Source organism: Syngnathus floridae, chromosome 18 (assembly GCF_059516105.1).
Source record: "Syngnathus floridae isolate MCC-2025c chromosome 18, RoL_Sflo_1.0, whole genome shotgun sequence".
Taxonomy (NCBI): Eukaryota; Metazoa; Chordata; class Actinopteri; order Syngnathiformes; family Syngnathidae; genus Syngnathus; species Syngnathus floridae.
In genome coordinates this window covers 5,027,672-5,046,826 of record NC_142430.1, presented here as the reverse complement: position 1 = coordinate 5,046,826, position 19,155 = coordinate 5,027,672, and the positions used below count along the sequence as shown (strand labels likewise).

At 43.4% G+C, this 19,155-nt stretch overlaps 2 long non-coding RNA genes across 8 annotated transcripts in view; one reads left to right on the top strand and one right to left on the bottom strand.

Annotated features, from left to right (window-relative positions):
- The window catches only part of LOC148382414 (uncharacterized), a 41,513-nt gene that overhangs the window by 11,419 nt on the left and 10,939 nt on the right, over window positions 1–19,155 (top strand). The window lies entirely within an intron of this gene.
- LOC148382417 (uncharacterized) lies at window positions 1,034–8,991 on the bottom strand. Its single transcript, XR_015854220.1, has 3 exons — window positions 8,821–8,991; window positions 8,066–8,257; window positions 1,034–1,598 (listed from the first exon to the last, which is right to left on the bottom strand). It is a non-coding gene; the product is annotated as an uncharacterized LOC148382417 (long non-coding RNA).

Below are 19,155 nucleotides of genomic sequence, written 5' to 3'. Positions count from 1 at the left end.
TGTCAAAATCTGAAATTTTACATTGAATCAATGAAATATTGAAAACGATTTATATAAAAACCTGTGTGGCTTCCATGGATGAATCAGGAAATATACTGTATGCTACCAAATATGGGCACCCAATCACCCCCTCAGATGTTGAACATGCGCGGTTGCCATCCGGTTAATGAATAAGTTAAATGGAAGCTACCAGGAAAAAAAAAAAACTGTTGCATCCGGCGTTTGTGTCTGCTCACGATCACAGTCGCGTCCCTGTTTCTTACCCTGGTCCCGGTGCCTCATCACCCTCAAGCCCATTCTCCCTCAGTGCCTGAACCACATGTCAGTTCCTGGCCTCTTTTCCCGCCATGGTGTAACTGGTTTCCATTAAAAAAAAAAAAAAACGGGATCTTTTAGGCGACGTCACAGTGGACTGGACTCTATCAAAGATTTTCTATCGTCGTCATCCTAAGAGTTTTCTGCTGGGTGGCCGGGACGCGGCGCGGTTAAGGGGATGGCTACAATAACCAATAAACGTGTGACTTGGAAGCACGCTAGCAGTGAGCATGCGGCGGGGGTAATTTACGACATGGTGCACTTAATTTGACCTGTTGAGATTTAAAGCCTCTTTCTGTTGCGTGCCGCCGCAGAACTTTGACGACAACGCTACACGGCCTCTAAAGTTCAATCTCTGTTTCAAGATCATTCACAGATTTGGTTTGAAAGATCTAGTGCCAGAAATATTCCCCAATATTTTTTAAGAAAGTTCAGTGTTCTATTGTATGGTTTGTTAGCCAAAGTCAAGGTTATTTTGGTACTCTGTAGAATTCAGGCAGTTTTCCCCATTTGCTGAGCCATTGGTGGTACTCGTGTATAATTTTGCATAGCTGCCTTTTGTGCACATACATACATAGAAAATGCAAGGTGACCGCACCTTGCTTTAAAGATACCGTCCAATCAACCCACATTAAGCTATTACTGTTGCTAGTTAAAAAATATGAGCAGAGTGATGTTGCTCACAAAGTAGGCCAGATGAATAAAAGATGCTCTCTGCAGCGCAGCTACCATAAAAGTTTAATTGACAACTTAACAGAAAATAATGTGGAGGAACAACGTCTTGTATAGAAAAGTTGCATTTTTTACAGGAAATGCAATTTTAATCTTATTGTGAAAAGTTTGGCAATCCTTGAGTTGAACGAATGGAATGAAGGGAAAGTCACTCCAGGCTAACTAAATGATAAGGAACATTGCATGCAATGGCACCAATCAAACATTTCGTGGGCTCAACCTCATTATTGGCTTCTCTGCTCGAGTGCTTTATGGCTTTAATTTAACTGGAGGCAAACTAACTAACTAACTGACTGGTGTAAGTGATTATGCTCCCCTAATGGGCCAACTTGCATCAAAAAGCAAAAATTATGTTTGGAGAGAACTGTTCGTATAGCATCCCTTTGTCCAGTGCAAAATCCTCAACTCAGCGAATGCATCGTAATAAAGCTGTCATCGTTTCTTATTCTGCTGCAAAATTACACGCGTGCAACTGGAGCATGTCAGGAATTTTGGCAATGGCCATCTTCGGGGGACTTCGCCAGTCGCGTTGTTTATCCCAAGCCAACAATCTACAGAGACAATAAATAGCAGTTGTTTAGATAAAAAAATCCATACATTGTTGACATTTCGGACAAAAATTTAAAGAGAGCCTTTTTCGGTTCTATATTAATGACTGACATGATTCTTTGCTCTCCTACAAGCTGGGTGCACCGCTAAACCTCAGGCTACCCAACACAGTGTGTGTGTTTGTGTGTGTCATCTGGTAATATATCATCAGGGCTTTAACGGCCCCCGAGCCAGAAGTTAATGAAGTGAAATGAGACTTATTAGGCAAACAGCCTTAAAGTCACTGACAAGCAAATGCAGTTGGGGGTTGAAATTATTCATGACATTTGAGACAAAAGGTGAACAAAAAGGAAACCCTAGCCACAAAATAGACAGTTTTTACACTTTAGGGTTAAAACCTTTACCCATAGATATTGCGGCGCTCATCATGCTAATTACTGCCAGTCCTCATCAGATCTAGCATACAAGCTTCGTTCCTAAATTGACTGTTGCATATTTGGGCGCGGCATCAATATTTTGGGGACGCGGCATCCGCCCCCTTCCCCCAACCCTCGTGCTCCCATGTCAACATTGAACGCCATCCTTCTTCTTCGGTGACTCGTAACGATGACCATCAATTAAGATATCAAGTTCCACACCCACCACCCAAGGAACCGGAGGTCGACGGCGACTTTGAAGCTTGATACTTTTGCTTGCCTAAAAGGTGTTCGGTTTGAACTAAGTCAACTCCCTTTGCCCCCTCTCCCAGTAACCCTGAGCACCACGGGACATTCACCCCGCATTGACCCCTGAGCTGCGTTTGCTTAAGGGGTCATCAAGACCACGTTGCTCGTTCAACCTCAGGTCGACGCCCTCAAAGGACCTTACGTCCCAGGACGTACCCTGACCCCTGATCTTTAGTCACTCTCATGTTTGGAGCTCGAATCTGGAATTAGACTTGACAGCATCATACTTCTGATCTGACTGGACGGTTAAACATTCATTTAAATCGTAATTAATCAAGTCAGTCACTCGTTATCCCCGGATCTGAATTTCGGAATTACTCAGCCATCTCTGTCTCCCGCCACTAACGCAAAAGCCTTGAGGCCAATGCAAGACTGTTTTCATGTGCTCATCTGAGTGGATGTGGCTTTTGGGAGGGCGTGTCAATTACCATGTGTTGTTTAATTTAACGGGGAATTATTCAAATCAAGTCCACTCACCAATCAAGAGTCAATTACTTAAGAGTTACGCTGATGAATTAGTTTAATTATCCAACATAGAGCCTGATGTCACGTGATGTATTCCTGGGAGACACCCAGGGAATATGCTCAGCAGCGGAGGTGTTTGGTGGGGGTCTGGGTGTCTTTCAGCAGACCTCTGGGAGCACGGAGACGAGAGATAAGAGACCCAGAGCAGAGGCAGCGCTCAATTCTGATCTCAGAGCTCACCCCGGCGCTGATAACCCTTTGCAGACCGTTTATGAAGCCCGTCTGAGCGGCAATTCCTAAGGGGCAATTTAAGTGAGGATACCACAGAAGTCGATTTCTGTCTTTTAAGGAATGCTAATTCCGAAATGTTCTTCAAAATTCTGCCTATGATACCAGATTACCTCAGCAACCTGAATGTCTATTGAACCCAGAAAAAACTCAATAAGTCCATAATTTAAAATACATATCATTTTTGGTTGATTTTGTTAATTGTAAGATTGCTTTGAAAAGAAACTCATTGTTGAGTTTTTGTCGAAATGCTACCAACTGAAGGCCTGAAGGTTCTCCTGCTTAGACATGACATAGCATAGATAGATAATAGACACACAACCCTCCAATGACATCTCCGTCCCCTTTCCAAAGACTCTCTTTGATGCATCACTACAAGCTTCCTGAAGTAAACACAGACTAATTGTCTGGATCAGTTTGAGATTTTTATCTCTGCCCGCCCCCCTCCACTACCTCCATCCAAGCATCTCCGTAGAGATCGGATCTCTGGAGGACACTCGGCGAATACTCAACTGTATCCGACCGCGGTCCTCCATCACCCCCCTCGCATATCTCCTGACCTTTTAATCCAGCCAGCGAGACTCACAATTAACACAAACACCGATAAAGGACAACTTCTAGAAGCTTTAGCACCCTGTTTTAATTGTGCACTTATCTTTTAATTGGCTGCTTGCTTACACATGCACCCAGCCACACATTCACGCGCAAGTTGACTTTGTTGCCAAGTGTATGATTTGGAGGAAAAAAAAATTCAGGGAAGACAAGATGAGCTAAAGCAGGTGACGAAACGCTGAACATCTGGCAGAAGGGAAGTGAAGACTGCATCGTCCTTTTTGAAGTGTGCAGAATAAATATTGGTGCTGATGTTGTAATCTGTTTCCCCACAGACCCTTGTTACACATACACACGCCATCCTGTAAGCCCTTCATGTGTATTCTGCGAACCTTCTCTGGGGTTTGGGATGGAATAGCCTGTGTGTGTTGCCTGGGGTGGGGGCTTCTGGGTGCTTTAGTGTGTGCTGAGGCTTGAAATTTGGTGGGTGCGTCTATTATGAGTAGACCCACTAAAATGTTCTCAGAAAGCCATGCTCAAAAAAATACATGAATTCCATTTTGGGTTTATTTAGTCTTTTAGGGGTCCTTCAAAGATGGAATTTGCTAGGCATGACTATCATGAGTAGACCCACACAAAAAAAAAAAACCCTCAACCTATGTCTTTGGTCAATTTGTTATGAAGCAGCCATTTGATGGCCATTTCAGACATTTCCAGAGATCATGGGCTCAGCCTAGAGATTAATGTTAGTGTTGACATAGTTCAGGCATGTCAGTGTGTTTGAAACGGTTGGCAAGTTAAGACTCCGCTCTGGAATCGACATCCTGCCAACTGCCTGTCACTCCCGTTATGCCCCCAAACTGGCACTTTGTGGAATAAGGGGTTTGGTGTTTTGGAGTTCGGGGGGTTGCGTGTGTCAAGGAAGCTGACAAGACTGACCGGTGAAGTGACCGCCCCGTCATACATCTCCCGGCGTTCCGGTTATTTGTGCAAGCACCGCCGCCTTAGCTTTTATTCAGTGTTTTTCTGCCACTCAAGACGTAGTAGAAAGAAAAATAGGTCGACACATACAGTGACACTTTTGGCGTTTAAATTAGTGCTCATGGGGTTGCGGAAGCAGCTGGGAGTGATTCACGTGGGGATTTTCCAGTCTGTTTACTTGTTGTTGCTGTTCGTGCAGTGGCGAGTTGAAGTGGAATATAAACATAGTCTTGCTGTCCTCTTGTGTTTTGACTGAAGTTTTTATACTCTGCTGGGAATGTGACATACTTGAGCTGAGACACATTTAAAAAAAAAAAATGCAGTGTATCATGTTCAATATTGATGCACTAGCATCCAACGGTCAATAATGTCGCCAGCCAAGTGTAATGGAAATTCACCTGTGGCCAGCTTAGTGAAACAACATGTGGCTGATTGCCCAAGTTTCGGATACCTTGTATAATGAACTCGGTCTGTTGTTATTTCAGCATATTTATTATAGTATTGTGACATTTTTGTTTAGTGGTGTGCCATGAGAGTGAAATATGTGCCTTGGCGTAATAAATGCTGGAAAATAGTGCCACGCAATATTACCCCAAATCTCTTTCCTGTCAGATCTCAGCATCGACTGAGTGATATCGTAACAAAATTGGCTCTATTCATTATTAAAAATGACTTTGATGTGATGATTGTTGGAAAACGCAAGGAAACATCAAGTTATTTAGCGTTAACACAATGGGGGCTGACGTGCATCGAGATTTACTGCTTTCTTTAACGCTCGATGGGATTTTAACTGCCTTCGCTAGTTGCTACCCGGCCTGCCCAAATCGAACATTAGCTCTGTCGCAGATTGAAGCTCACCCACAGACCGGACGGCGTTCCCTCCAAATCATGTCGTTTGACCCGAATCTCCCATTCCATTAGCTGGCATTCCCCACGGGGACACTAGCGCTTCCCTCAACACTTGAACTCTGACCCACAGCCAATAACAGCCAGGGAGGTTTTATAGGCACGCATGCAATTGGAGCGGTCTCGCTTTATGGAATTTCATTTTGTTCCCTGCATGCCTCTTGGCGTACGGGTAAAAATCTGTCTTGTAATAAATATATATGAAATATAGGGTTGCCATGCCAACAGAGCAGGCCGTAATGGTAAATAAAAATAACATGCTATCACCTATGATGGTTTTACCAACACTCAAAGGAGGCATATTTTTTCCTCCCACACACACAATTTCAAATAGTTGCCAGGTTTCTTAACATGTCTCTAACACATTTTAGACGCGTCTGTTTTAAGGGGGCCATCCTCGGCTCATTAAAATGAGCCCTGCTCACCTCACCCCCTCTTGTTGGATGGCTTTTGTTACCATGACGACCAGGGGCGTAGCTAACTCAGCAGTGTGGTGTATTATGCAAATTAGCCACACTCTTGAGACCTCATTATCTGTATAGAAGCAATTAAAAAGTCATGTTTCTTTGTTTTTGTTGCAAGTATAAGGTCACCTTTGTGTTTATTGTTTTCTTAAGTGAAGTCATTGGTAATGCTGCTAAGTTTGGCTAGCATAGAGAACAGTGTCCACATGTTTTTGTTATACAGGTTCCAATATAGTACTTTGTTCCATGGTTACGGCATCAAACTTGCAATTACTCATGAATATGTCCAACTGCATCCCACTCAAGTGTAGATTCATATATTAAATTGAGGAAAAAGGCCCAGCATGACCATATATGTTTAGAAATGACATTTACACGTCAGTTAAATAACTAGCGCGTTAGGGCTAATATAGCATTAAAATACAATAGTAAAATCTAAAAGATTTTTTAACTAATCAGATTTTAGATTTTATTTTATTTTTACTTTCATTGAAAAAAGCAAATAGCAGTGACATTTTTCAAAACTTCATTGTGTCAACGTCCACAGAAATAAACATATCCATATTTTAAAGGTCCCTTTTTTCAGCTCATGTATGTAAACAAGATCCTTAATGTATGAATATTTAAAAACTTCAATCCTAAATCTTTGGTAGCCTACTGGTAGAGGGAAAAATAACATTAAGGATCAGCCAGCCTTAAAACGCAGCAGATATTTTGAGCCGGATCTTGCGCATGCTAATCCAAGCAATGGGAACTTGCACCGGCTGCCAGATCATGCGAATTCTCAAAGTCTCCTGCTGCGATAAAAACAATCAATCCGTTTTAGACTGAAATGAACCGCTTCAAAATTAGTCCGTTTTCACCACAAATTCCCAGATGCGAGTAGTAGCGACCTCAAATCTAAGTGAACTTGACAAGCTGAACACTTGATCGGATCAGAACAGGCACATCATTCCACGATAAATACCTGCCGATTTTTTTTAGAACCCGATAATGAGTCTGCGTGTGATTGAAACCGGCGCCTTCAGACCCAAGACTTTGAAGCGCAAGCACATCTGAAGCACACGTTCATGCATAATCCCATGCTACACGCATCAAACCCTAACCCGCTCTGAAAAAGAATGAGTAATGACAACTCCGATGTGAGAGCTGCGGAGGCTTAGAGGAGATATAAAAAGGCCAAGGCGGTGGAACGTGGTGGAGGAAGTTGAGGGTCCTGAAGGACCCGTGGGACCGCCTGAGACAGCGAGGGGGGAGATATGAGGCAAAACTTGAAAGCTCAGCCAGGAGCTCAAGATGCTCAAGCATTATTGGTTGCCCCTATAACAAACCACCAATGCTTCCCCAAGACCCCTCAAGCCTTACTATCGAGAACCCCGACTGGGAAGAAAGAGAAGACAATGGGCGGGTGCATCGGCTCTCTGGCTTTTTCTCCCGAAGATGATCCAAAACAAGAGTGTAAAACATGAATTATTGCTCCTTCCTGGAACATTCCCGCAAGATATTTCAAGATGCCGTAAGTCCAACGAAGAAGCTGAAGTCATGGCTCTGCAGAGGCCAGTAGAATGTCCACACAACAAACCGGAGGAAACTATGGAGACCGAACAATGGACAGGGCGTTGTCAGCAGAAGATGTTCGTTGGAAATATTTTGTATTCGGAGCGAAAACCATAAAACACTGCATTTCTTTTTTTGTTGCTTTTTTAGGTGGCTTTTTATATCCAATTCCACTTCAGAATGTCAATTTTGTCGTATTCAAAGTGCCTCAATTTATTATGGAGTTACGTTCGTTTTGTTGCCCTGGCAACACATTAGTTTTTTTTGTACAAAATTCGACTAGCCCTCCTTGGAAATGGGTTTCGCTAAATGCCCTCCCCCCCTCATATATTTTCTACTTTGTCCCTAACTTAGTAACAAAATTATATTGCTATTGGCTGGCAACCATTCTAGGTCTTCTTTGATCAAAACCTTCCTGCTATGAAAATGTTACAGAAGAAAAAGAATGCAGGGTCCAACTGTGGTTCTTATGAAGCTCTTTTATAACTATTAACTGTGCGATGACATTGCTGGATATTCGGATTGATTTACCTCCTCAGGGGATCACTTGGCCTGGACCAAAGATTCATTGGGGGCCCTTAATGGCTCCTCCTGCCTCGGCAGTGCTTCAAAGCCAAGATCCAACGACTCCATACTTCATATCTTTGCAGTAATACTCTTATTTATGAGCGCGCTGCCGAAAGCCGTAGAATTAGACGGATCGGAGACCTCGTTTCTCAAGACCTATGGAAAGAAAAAATCGATAAAGTACAAAACTATAAAGTAAAAGTATTAAGAAAGTTCCAAAGCAGGACTTCATGGAAGGCAAGAGGAACCAAGAACACATCGAAATAACAAAAATTCTACCTCCTTGATAGAAAATTGAAAACAAATGCTTGTGTCTCGAGAGTGCCTGACCTCCCATCATGTGTGAAATTTAACAACCAAGTACATCCTTACTTAGCTGCTTTTCTGAAATTGTGTGCGCAAACATGGCATCAAAAGTAGAAAGTTGACAGCACTGCAGAATTTTTAAATTCCTTCTATTTTTACTTTTATTAAGACTCCTAGTAGGTCTTCTAAATTGTGGAAAAATATCAGCACAATATGTCCCCTTGTATTATTCAGAAAGGCTTGTGTGACTCTGACCAGACCCGGAAAGCAAAGTTGTCATTTGTCATCGGTTTGTCCGCAACACCGGCGTGATTAAGGCGGGATGTGCCCATGTGGTCTCGTTCGTCGTACTCCAATAATGTGAAAAAATGTAGAGAGTAAAAGCAAAACGTCAGAAAACGTCCTGTAGATACCTGAAAAATCTGTTGCACAATAATAAAGTTTTTACTTTTCAGCCCTTTCCGATTGTAATGTTGCTTGCTACTGCTGGGCTGCTGTGATCCCATCAAGCGAAAGCTGCCAATTCAGTTAGCAGGAAGCAGCGGTGGCGGATATGAGCCAAGGTTATGAACCGGAGGACATCAGCACTCGTGATAACGTCCTGTTGTTGTTGTTATTGTGTATGTCCTTGACTGAGTGGGGAGGAGTGCAATGAGCGCTTCACTGATGTTTGTTCATAGGGAGAAAGAACAGTACCATGAAAGTAAGAGAAGACAGATGAGGTTCCTGTTTTTTTGTTTGTTTTTGTTTGAGCTTTCATCGTGATCACAGTTCAACATCCAAGGTCCAAATCCAGTACATTTCAGATCGGAACACGCCGTCCTTGACATTCACATTGCCAACTGCTAGCCAATCATAAAGTGAAGCCTTGGCGCTTTTTAAAAGCTTTTCTGAACATGTCAATTAGTCCGTAAACTAATACTCTAAATGAAATGTCGATTTTGTACGGTTTTGTGCTGCATGAATCAGAGGGGAGATGAGCAACCGCTAATCGGCCCGGAGGCTGCATACTCCCCCTCAGGCAAACAGGATGCAACAAGTCAGGAATCAGTATGGGGAAGGGGGGGGGGTTAGGGTGGCTACGGTGGATACTCAGACAGCCAGAGGCATGAGAATAAACCCAAAGCAGATGTAGTGCATGTACAACACGTGTGTTAACATCAAGCAGGACGGTGAATAAGCGGTTTCTGTTAAATGCGCAATGCACACGGGCCTAATCTGCTGCTACTAACCCAAACTGCACCCAAAGAGTTCTCTTAAATTGTATGTATGTACTTGTAGAGGGTTTTACGGCAATGTTGAAAATGTTTGCGTGCAAAAAAGAGCAAATGCATGCACCGTGTACATTTAGTGCTGACGCTACGTAAATGAATTAATCGAGCTGTGGTGTCACATTTGTGTTTGGCGTTTCCAAGCAGACCCCACCCTTATTTCTTCTTCAAGTTCCACCCTAATGGCACTAATGAGCATGTGAAATAGTTGGAAATGTGACACGAGAAAGCAGAAAAGGAATGACAGAGCCAAACGTCGGGCCAAAAAGAGACCAGGGAGCAATTTACTGTATTTCCTTCTCCCTTGAGAAATTACAAGCCTGAATCCTAATGTCTCCGAGCCAGGGACTTGGTTCTGCCCCCAGACGCCGTGATTTTTGGGAACAGGGATTGAAAGAATTTTTTTTTCTTGTTTAATTCAAAGCGACAACCAAAACCTTTGGCTCCTCAGCCTTAAAATTGTGAAAGTAAACCGATGCAGTGGAAATATGTTTCATGGCGTGGGGCTTTGTTTTATCAGTATCATATTTGGAGAAGCATCCCAGGGTGCCTCTGCACCACCGCCCTGACCCCCTTTTCATTATTTAGTTTAAATGGTTCGCCAAAGAGGGAATGAAATAGTCGACATTTGCTGGTTAACCATAGAAAGGTGCCAAATTCCATCTTACAAATGCCACTAGAGTCCAAAAATGAATCTAATTATCTAATGTGCTGTCATCAGCTCTGTTGGAAAGACATCAGGTTACTTTACAGGAAGATGGGTAGATGGACAGATAGACTTTCTCTTCTGCAAGAAGTAAACTCAAATAAGAGGACAGTCTGGCGCTGAAGCCATACCACAAATGCGCCGATGGCTCACAATATCGTGTTTGAGGTTAGCAAATGATGTTGTGCGCTTTCAGACATGGTTTCTGTCATTTCGCACATTTCGATGCTGATGGCGGCCAGATGAGTCGGCGGCGGCTGGAGGAAAAAGTTTAGATTTGGGAATGAGGACAAAACCGCAGCATGTTAAGAAGGATTCCTAAGGGGATACCGATGTGGGCGTTTTCTGTTTTTTGCCGACGCCGTAGCGCAGATTTAAAATGGGAACTGCAGCCATTGAGTGAGGTTCCCCCTGCCCCCTCTCCTTGTATCTCTGACCACTTGGCACACTTTTCTCTCCAGAAAGAAATTGTTCATCACAAGGGTGAAGCAGATGAAATGCTTGTCGGGGGGCTGTCACAGCAAGCTGTTGGCCTGGGATGTCGACCATTATCCGCATGACCATCTTGTTCAAAGGTGGGCCAAGGACCCCACTGGACGAACACCATATGTCCCCCACCCCTTGCCCTGCACTTGAGCCAAGGCACACATGACATCCTCATTGTCACACCCTCGTTTTCCAAAATGTCAACTATGATTCTGAAGCTCAATTGAACCTGCCTCAGCGTTTCATCAGTTGGTTCCTTTGGTTGGTCTCTTAACCCATATGGAAATTTACGAGGTTTTGGTTGGTTATTCTCTTGGTTAATTGGTTAGTAGAATGGTTCGTCCATCCAATTGGTTTATTGGTCAGTTGGTTCCTGGATTCAGCGTTTGGTTCGTTGGTCCATTTGGGGCTCGGTTGGTTAGCTTGTTTTCCCATGTATCCTTCCATCTGTAAATATCAGTGAGATTTATGTATGGAAGTCAGTAATATAATCATACATTAGTCTGTCCATACTGAAATAAAATCATCCAGCTCCTGATAATTTTTTTAAGTAGACTATATGTCGTTTCATTTAGCCAGTAATAGGGAGCCAACACCTAATGTTGGAATATTACAGTAAGTAGTCTGTAATTGGTTATTAAAGATTTAGTGATGTTGTATTCCTGTCTGCTTTGCATTAGTCTCTCTCTCTCTCCACGCTGGTCCATATTAGTTCCAGATTGACAACCGGGGTGTTACCACAGTGTGCATGTCGACGGCCGCACTTGTGTGTTTCCATGCGTCTGTCTCTCGCCACCAGACAGAACCTCACCTTGGCGGTTGGCAAAGAACCGCCATCAGAAGAAAACTGCTGTTTAGTCATAATCAAACAACCCCGCTGCCTATTATATGTAAAGCATGACAAATATACTCTCCAGTTAATAGCAGTGATTCTTTGCCTCACTCTACTTCATTATAACAGCAAGAGGTGCGTTTGTCTTGCTTTTGCCCGCCAAAGAGACTCCAAGTACAACAAACAGCTCTGACAAAAGGGCCGCTTGGAAAATAAAGACTAATGAGTAACTGCAAGTCAAACAGCGCAACAACGCGCCGCTTGTTTGCCTTGTGGCGCTCGCACATGTCAACACGCTTTCATTAGACTACGAGGGGCCATTCGTCACTGCCACAACAAACAGTGTTGTGGTAATATTTGATATATTAATGCCATAAACACTGGGGAAACACCAAGACTTTTATTCTGGCAAGAGAGGGGGGAAATTACATAGAGCAGGAATGCTAACAGAGAGGCGCTAATTTCCAAAAAGCAGTCTTGGCCAATTTTAACATTTGGTTGCTCTAGAGAGAAAGCCCACCCAGCAACTATTGAGCAAGGAACAAGCCAGTTTCATTCTTGAAATTAAAAAATGGGTATGACAAGAAATTAGTCTGATAAAAGGAAATCTCAGAGTGAGTCACACTGACAGAAAAGCAATGATTTACCCGACACATCTTATCCCATGCTAAAAATATTTTGGCCTTTCCTCACCTGTTAAACTTAACATGTGCAAAAAAACATATGGACGTATGAGGCAGCCAAAATGTGCAGTTTGATGGCTCAATTTATGATACTAAATCAGAATCAGAATCATCTTTACTGGCCAAGTATGTTAAAAGACGTAAGGAATTTGTCTGGAGTTGGAACCGATCTGTGTGACTTTATTAAGGCTTTTGTCTATGTATATATGTTTTGACAAAAGGGTAAAAAGAACAATTTATTTGAAAGCCATTTTGCCCAACCCTCTATTAAGCATACGTCGTTTGAACGCTACCTCTAAATTCTCCACTGGCTACTTTTAGGTGCTCTGCCTCGAAGGTTTGCAATTTTCCTCGCGGTCAATCAGTGATTGCGACACTCTGACGTCCGCCACCCATTTTTGGCTGCACAAAGTCGACCACCGTGTCGTTTCATTAACGAGTGCTTGGTTTCAAGCAGCCTATTTCCATCTGCAAACGACATCAAACATGGCCACAGTTGTACATTCACTCATGTGCGAAGGGGCAACCGGCTCCAGAGATTCGCAAGGCGAACGGAAAATTAGCCACAATTGATGTCGAAGCATGAACATAAGTTTATGTACATTAGGAGCGCTTGGTAGTTAACAAAAATCATCGTCCAGACACTTTCATTATGCACCATTTTGACTCACCAACTGTCCGCTACAATCTGCTGCAAAATTTTCAGGAGAGCTGAGTTCTAAAAAAAAATGTCAGTTTAGAAAATCCTACTAATTAGAAAAAAAAAAAAACATGCTCAAGGTACTAATCTCCCGTCATACAAAAACATCTGGCTTTTTTTTTCACACGTTTGCATCATGTGAAATGTCGACACTGTAGCGGAATGATTTCACGGGATGTCACGCTAAGAAAAGCGAGCGACGGTAAATCAGTCGCGGTGGTGGCGGCAGAAATGCGGCCGCTGCTGACAAACTGCCGAGATGTCAATCACTCGCCGGACAACCATTTCGACGCATTTAACACGGCCTCTTAAAATCGGGTCTGAAGGGATACATTGGAATGCTTGGAGAACACAAAAAAAGAATGAAAGGACGCCTCATCTTCATTGGAGGTGGGGTGAGGGTCTCTCATCTCTGCGTGCACAAAGACATGTTTGTAGCCCGGTGTCCATCATTGCGGAACAGCACCTTAACACCGCAACTGATCCAAGACCCCTTCCCCCAAACTAGAACTAGACGGAATTAAAATAAGCAGCGTCAAAGAGCCACAATCCTTGGTGGTCTTACAATTGTTCAAAATAAATGATATATTTCACCAAGGGTCCTAAATATGCTTAGATCTGCAACCTCCTTTCTCTTCGGTGACGCGTCGCCCAGGCGGCTCGCCAAAGGGGGCCTCGTGAAAGGGCTCCCTGAAAAGGAACCGCCAGTCCAGGCCCGGCAAGATTTAAGGGGGAATGAGTTGAGGGGGTCGGCACGGTCAGCCGGAGCATAAATGCCTGGCATTGTCTCTTGTGAGGAGATGCTCTCAGCGGGGAGTCCATATAAACCCCGACGGCAACACTAACACTTGCATCTCCAGGGGCTCCCTGGGGGGACACCCCAAGACCCTCTGCCTGAGAGAAACAGCTGAGGGGACCCCCTCACCCCATGTCTGCTTTTCTGCTCGTCTGCTAGGTTTATCATCCCGGGACATATGTATAGGGAGGTCACCTCTTGAAATGCCGACCCCCACCAAAACACCAAAACCCAAAATGACACAGAAAACTCTTTGTGGCAAACTGGCCAAAGCTTTTAATTCCTCCGATGGAAACAATCGGCGTGCATGCCTTTACCGATACAAGTCTATATGGCTAAGGTTGAGAATGGGGGGCGACGTCTCACCAAGTCTTTTGTGGAGCCTTCCCGCCTGCCTCGTCTCCGAGCCGTGAGATGGGCAAACATGAAATCCGAGTGGAAAAGGCCCACAAAGGCTTGCGGGAGGATGACTAGAGAAGGAGTGCTGGGGGGGAAGGGGGGCGGTTTGTCCCTGCACCCCAGGCACTAGAAAGTAGCAAAACCCCACCGATTCATGTGAAAGGAGTCCTTATGAGGACCTGGCTGTTATTCCACAGCCGGATTAAGAGGCTGCCAGCTCCTGTATGGCCCTGTCCTCCTTTTTTATCTCTCACTCTCATAGGACCAACATTCTTGTGTCCATCTTGTGTCCTGACAAATTCAGACCATCCGTATTTAATACTCGACTGCAGTTCAGAGTTGGTACCTCTCAGTATCTGATCTCCAAGATTGATTTTTACACCAGGTTAGGGTTTCTTGCTAGGGTTTCAAATTAGGGTTCCAAGAAAGAATTAGGGTCTCTCTGTACGTAGTTGGACGACAACATCAAAAGGAATGATGTGATTATTTCAATGTTTGATCAAGTTGTCATGATACAAAATGGCGATGCTTCACAAAATCACAGACTAGTTTTCTTTGTCCCACTTCATCGCTGGAAGTCTCAACAAGAGCGTTCAAGTAGCATTGCGCCCTTTAGCCGCTTCTTCCTCATTTGAATCCACATGAAATCACAAAAGCATCCTTAATGAAAGTTCTCTTCTGTCATCTGTTTTGTCTCTCTGGCAAACTCAAAGCGACCAATCTCCTGGAAGCGAGAGGCGAGGCAAGAAGAATTCGGCTAAGCTCGGGACCCCGCGCGGATGTCAAGCCCCCCCTCGCGCCCCTCTGCCCTGTCGCTGGCTAACTTCTCATTCAGGAAGATTTACAGTAATCTGTCTGATCAAAGACAGCATTGCAATCCCATTCCGCTAATCCGCTTTGATGGCGACTCGCGCGCATGTAATAACGCCAACATGGTCTTTTTTTTTTTTTATCCCGTTTGTCAGAATCCTTTACTGGATAACAGTCAAATATTAAACCATGTTAGCCTTTGATTACCCCAATTAAGAACATAACTAACGTAACAAGATGGTGTTGGGCTGTCACATTTGGGCTTCAGTACAGTTTAAGTTCAGTAACGAGGTTAGTGTTTCAAATTAGGCTTCCAAATTGAGTTTTCAAGTCAGTGTGGTATTCAATTTATGGTTTAAAGTAATGTTTAGAGTTGGAAATTAGGAGTTTCAGACTGAGTTAGAATTGTATCTAGAGTTGCAGGTTTCTATTTAGGTTTGCATTTAATTATTTCCTTTTGTGTAGTTTTTCTCACATTTCATGTCCTGCCTTTTATTTTTTTGTGGATCACTTTCATTCATTATGATTGTCATCCATTTGTGGTTAAAGGGTAGCAGCTCCCTTGACGCTTATAAATAATCGGTATGCATTTTTTATTTTAGTATCAAATTTTCAAGCAGTTGCAAAAATCTTCCAACACTCACATGCGTGTGTATAAATAATGTGCCCATGTGGAGAGAAGTGAGTGTGTGTGTGTGTCGCTTCATCATGTAGGCAAACAGGTCGGAATCATGTGGTGTATGCAACCCCTAGTGGTGACTGCGAGGATTGCGCGGTAATAAGTGTCTGCAATATAAAATAGTTTCAAAAATGTACAGGACTATCTATATTTAGCAAAATATAAAGACTATCTTTATTTGTAATTCTATGGACAATTTAGAACAGGGGTCTCAGTCAATATAGGTGGGGGGAAAATGGCGATAGTTTGTGTTTAATAAATCAGGACAACCTCAAGAAAAAAAACATGGGATCCAATTGGGACACTTTCTACCAATCACATTTATTTCCAGATACAGTTGCCACCTAATGTGCATGATGTCACACCTGAAAATTTCACACACACTATATCCTGTCCAAGTCAAAAGGTCGCCGTCACAAACACGTTACATTGTGAGCTCAGGGTTTCGGAACGCCACCGGCACGATAACCTTACCCCACTAACACCCCTGCAGGGCCCGTCGTAATCGCCGTCCCTGCTCGTTATCCCGCCCGTGACGGCCTCGCAGATGCTCCTCAAGGAGCTTTTGTGGATTTAATTTGAGGTGCGCGTCATTCAGGGTCGCCGAGACACCGGACACCGGCCAGGCTTATCTCCAACGCAACCCAGTTGATAACAGCCTTTGGCTGCATGGTTGAGACCGTGTGGAGATTTCCATTTTGAGGCATTCAAATGAACACTTTGTGAGCTACTAAGCTAGCAATGACTTAGAAGAGGAAGAGTCCATCTTTCCCCACTGTAGGGTGAACACCTCAGAAATGAAGGAGTCCATCTAGTCTTCTATTTGATAAACTTTTCATCCTGTTCTGGCTAAAGGTGGTTTAAGGCAAATTAGTATGTATGTATGTATGGAATCTTATTTTCTACCAGTACCAAGAAATGCGAGCCTGATGAGTTCGAGCATTCCGTATGGGACATCACCAACCGGCAATGGCAAACGCGCCTCATTTCAAAATGGGGAAACGGTTGTCTTCTCCTGACAGCGTCCGGCAAGCTGTGGCGGCGAGATAAGCGCGGCTGGCATTTTTCATGGCGACGGCGGCGTCCCCGACTTGGCCCATTATCATGAGAAAGAGGCGGGGAATTAGCCCGGAACGCTGATTCATGTTCAAAATTGGGATTAGCAATCCGGGCCAGTCAAATCCCTTCAAACGCAAGCGAACGAAACGACAAAAGATAACAAGCGAGCACCCGGGCGGACGAGGCGATTTTTATTTATTGTCATAACACAATGATCGTCATTTTAAAATTGTTCTAAAGACACTCATCTCATGGTTTCGGATCTTTTTCTTGCATGTCACAGAAAACTGTGAAGCACTTGGATTTTTATCAAATAACCTCCACGTTTTGAAATGCATATTATTTTCAAAAACAAACTTGACTTGGCAACTTTTCCAACCACATGTTGTGACGAGTTTAACGACGTAAATGCACACCCTGAAATAGTTTTAATTCCGGCAGATGAAAGCCGAGTAGCAAAAAAAAAAAAAACCCAGACGCCGTCGTATCGTCGAGAGGAGAATCGAGTGAAGTCGTGCGGCTCCTCATTAAGCTTGAAGAAGCTTAGCTGCTGTCTGCCACTCCCGCCAAATGAACACTTTCCCCACATAGGCCTCCACACAAACGCAATCCACGCACACTTACCTTATCATTGAGTGCCAGTGCTTATTACTCAGCGCCTGTCTGTGCTGATTAAAGGAGGGAACACACACCGGGATGTGAGTCACGAGAGAGGGAATGCTGGCGCTGCAAGTTATTCTCTATATTCCATTTGCACCATCACCCTGCTTAGGCAATATACAGTCAAATAAAATGACTGGGTCCAAATTTAACTTTGATGAGTCAATAAAATCAAATCAAGCAAGATAGGTAAGGTTTAAAAAATTAGGGCCCTCTTAAAATCTATTATTATTATTATTGTCTCACCCGCCTCATGCTCAACTTCATCTGGAAAGGAGAGATCCTTTATTATTCATAAGACGGCGCTAATTAATTACATGATTTAACCCGCTGTAATTAAGAAGTGGCGTTTGGGTTGGATTTCAATCTGTGACTGATTAATCCAACCGAGTTCAAGGGAAAATCTGGAGATTGAAGTATAGACGTGAATTGTGATCTCATTACAAATTATATATATTGTGCTGTTATAATTGAAGACATGACATAGTGTTACACATTGATCATGGAGTTAGGGCAAAAGACAACCTTTAGTCTTTTATACGCACTTTAAAATACTTAAACGAATGCACTCTACTTTGTATATGTATACCACCTGGTTGCTCGCTGAACTGAAGTTTTAAGTCAAATCCTGCGTAACGCTCCCCGGTCCTCGTTTGCCCTCCGCCCGACACGATCCATCACTCGGTGCACAAAAGAACAAAGGGGGAGGGGCTGTACCGCCAAAGGCGAGCCCCTCTTCTGGGGCGGGGTGAGGTGTTACGGTGCAACTCCTCCATTCTCAGCTTTCCACAGAAGGGTTAATGACGGCGTGAATGAGTTGCTATTGTCGCGCAGGAGATAGGGCGTCCATTGTGGCAGCTGGACAATGAGCTGGTCCTTTCAAAAGTTTAGGGTTTTACCTCTTACGGCTCAAAAGGAACCGAGCGGCTTGTTTTTTAGCTTTGTTTTTTTTTTTCCATGTGCAATGGCCTGTGCAAGGGCTTCAGGTTTGTTCAATGGCCACCTTTGATTGGCGGGAGGGATGGGAGGGGGAGGGGGGAGGCAGGGAGTGTGCATCCGGGCATCAATCTTCAACCTCCAAAACTACCAAACAAGCCAGGCTGCTGTTCATAATGTACCTAAGTGCAGCTTTTGCATACTCATGCTAACTAATTAATCTTACAGACTAGAGTAGTTTTGCACAACCTTTTAATCCATTAACATTCATTTGCAATATATAATTTATTTATAATTTATTTAACCTTTAATTAGCCAAGGGGCAAAACTCTTTATTAAAAATGTTTTACAAGCGTCCTAGTTTATAATAAATTAACCTCTTAATATGTAAAAATTATACTTGGTCTTAACTCTAATAAGGACTACAAAAAAAGCAGATTTGCCTCATGCCACTTTAGTTGTCAATTGGTCTCAAAATTTGTCAAATATTCATCACAGCTTCAGCTCTTACAATAGGATAAAATAAAAATGCCCCAAAAACGCCGCTATGTGTGGCCTCATTGGATTTTTACGACTCGTCCCCCGCTTTCCTGCTGACACGGCGTCTACAATCCTGCCATTTAATTTAAAAAAGTGCAAATTGTCCCTGCCGTTTTATGGCCCTGCTGAGTTTGGTTGCATTTTTTTTAATGAGTAAAAAGTAACACTTAATTCTAAATTAATTAAAGTGA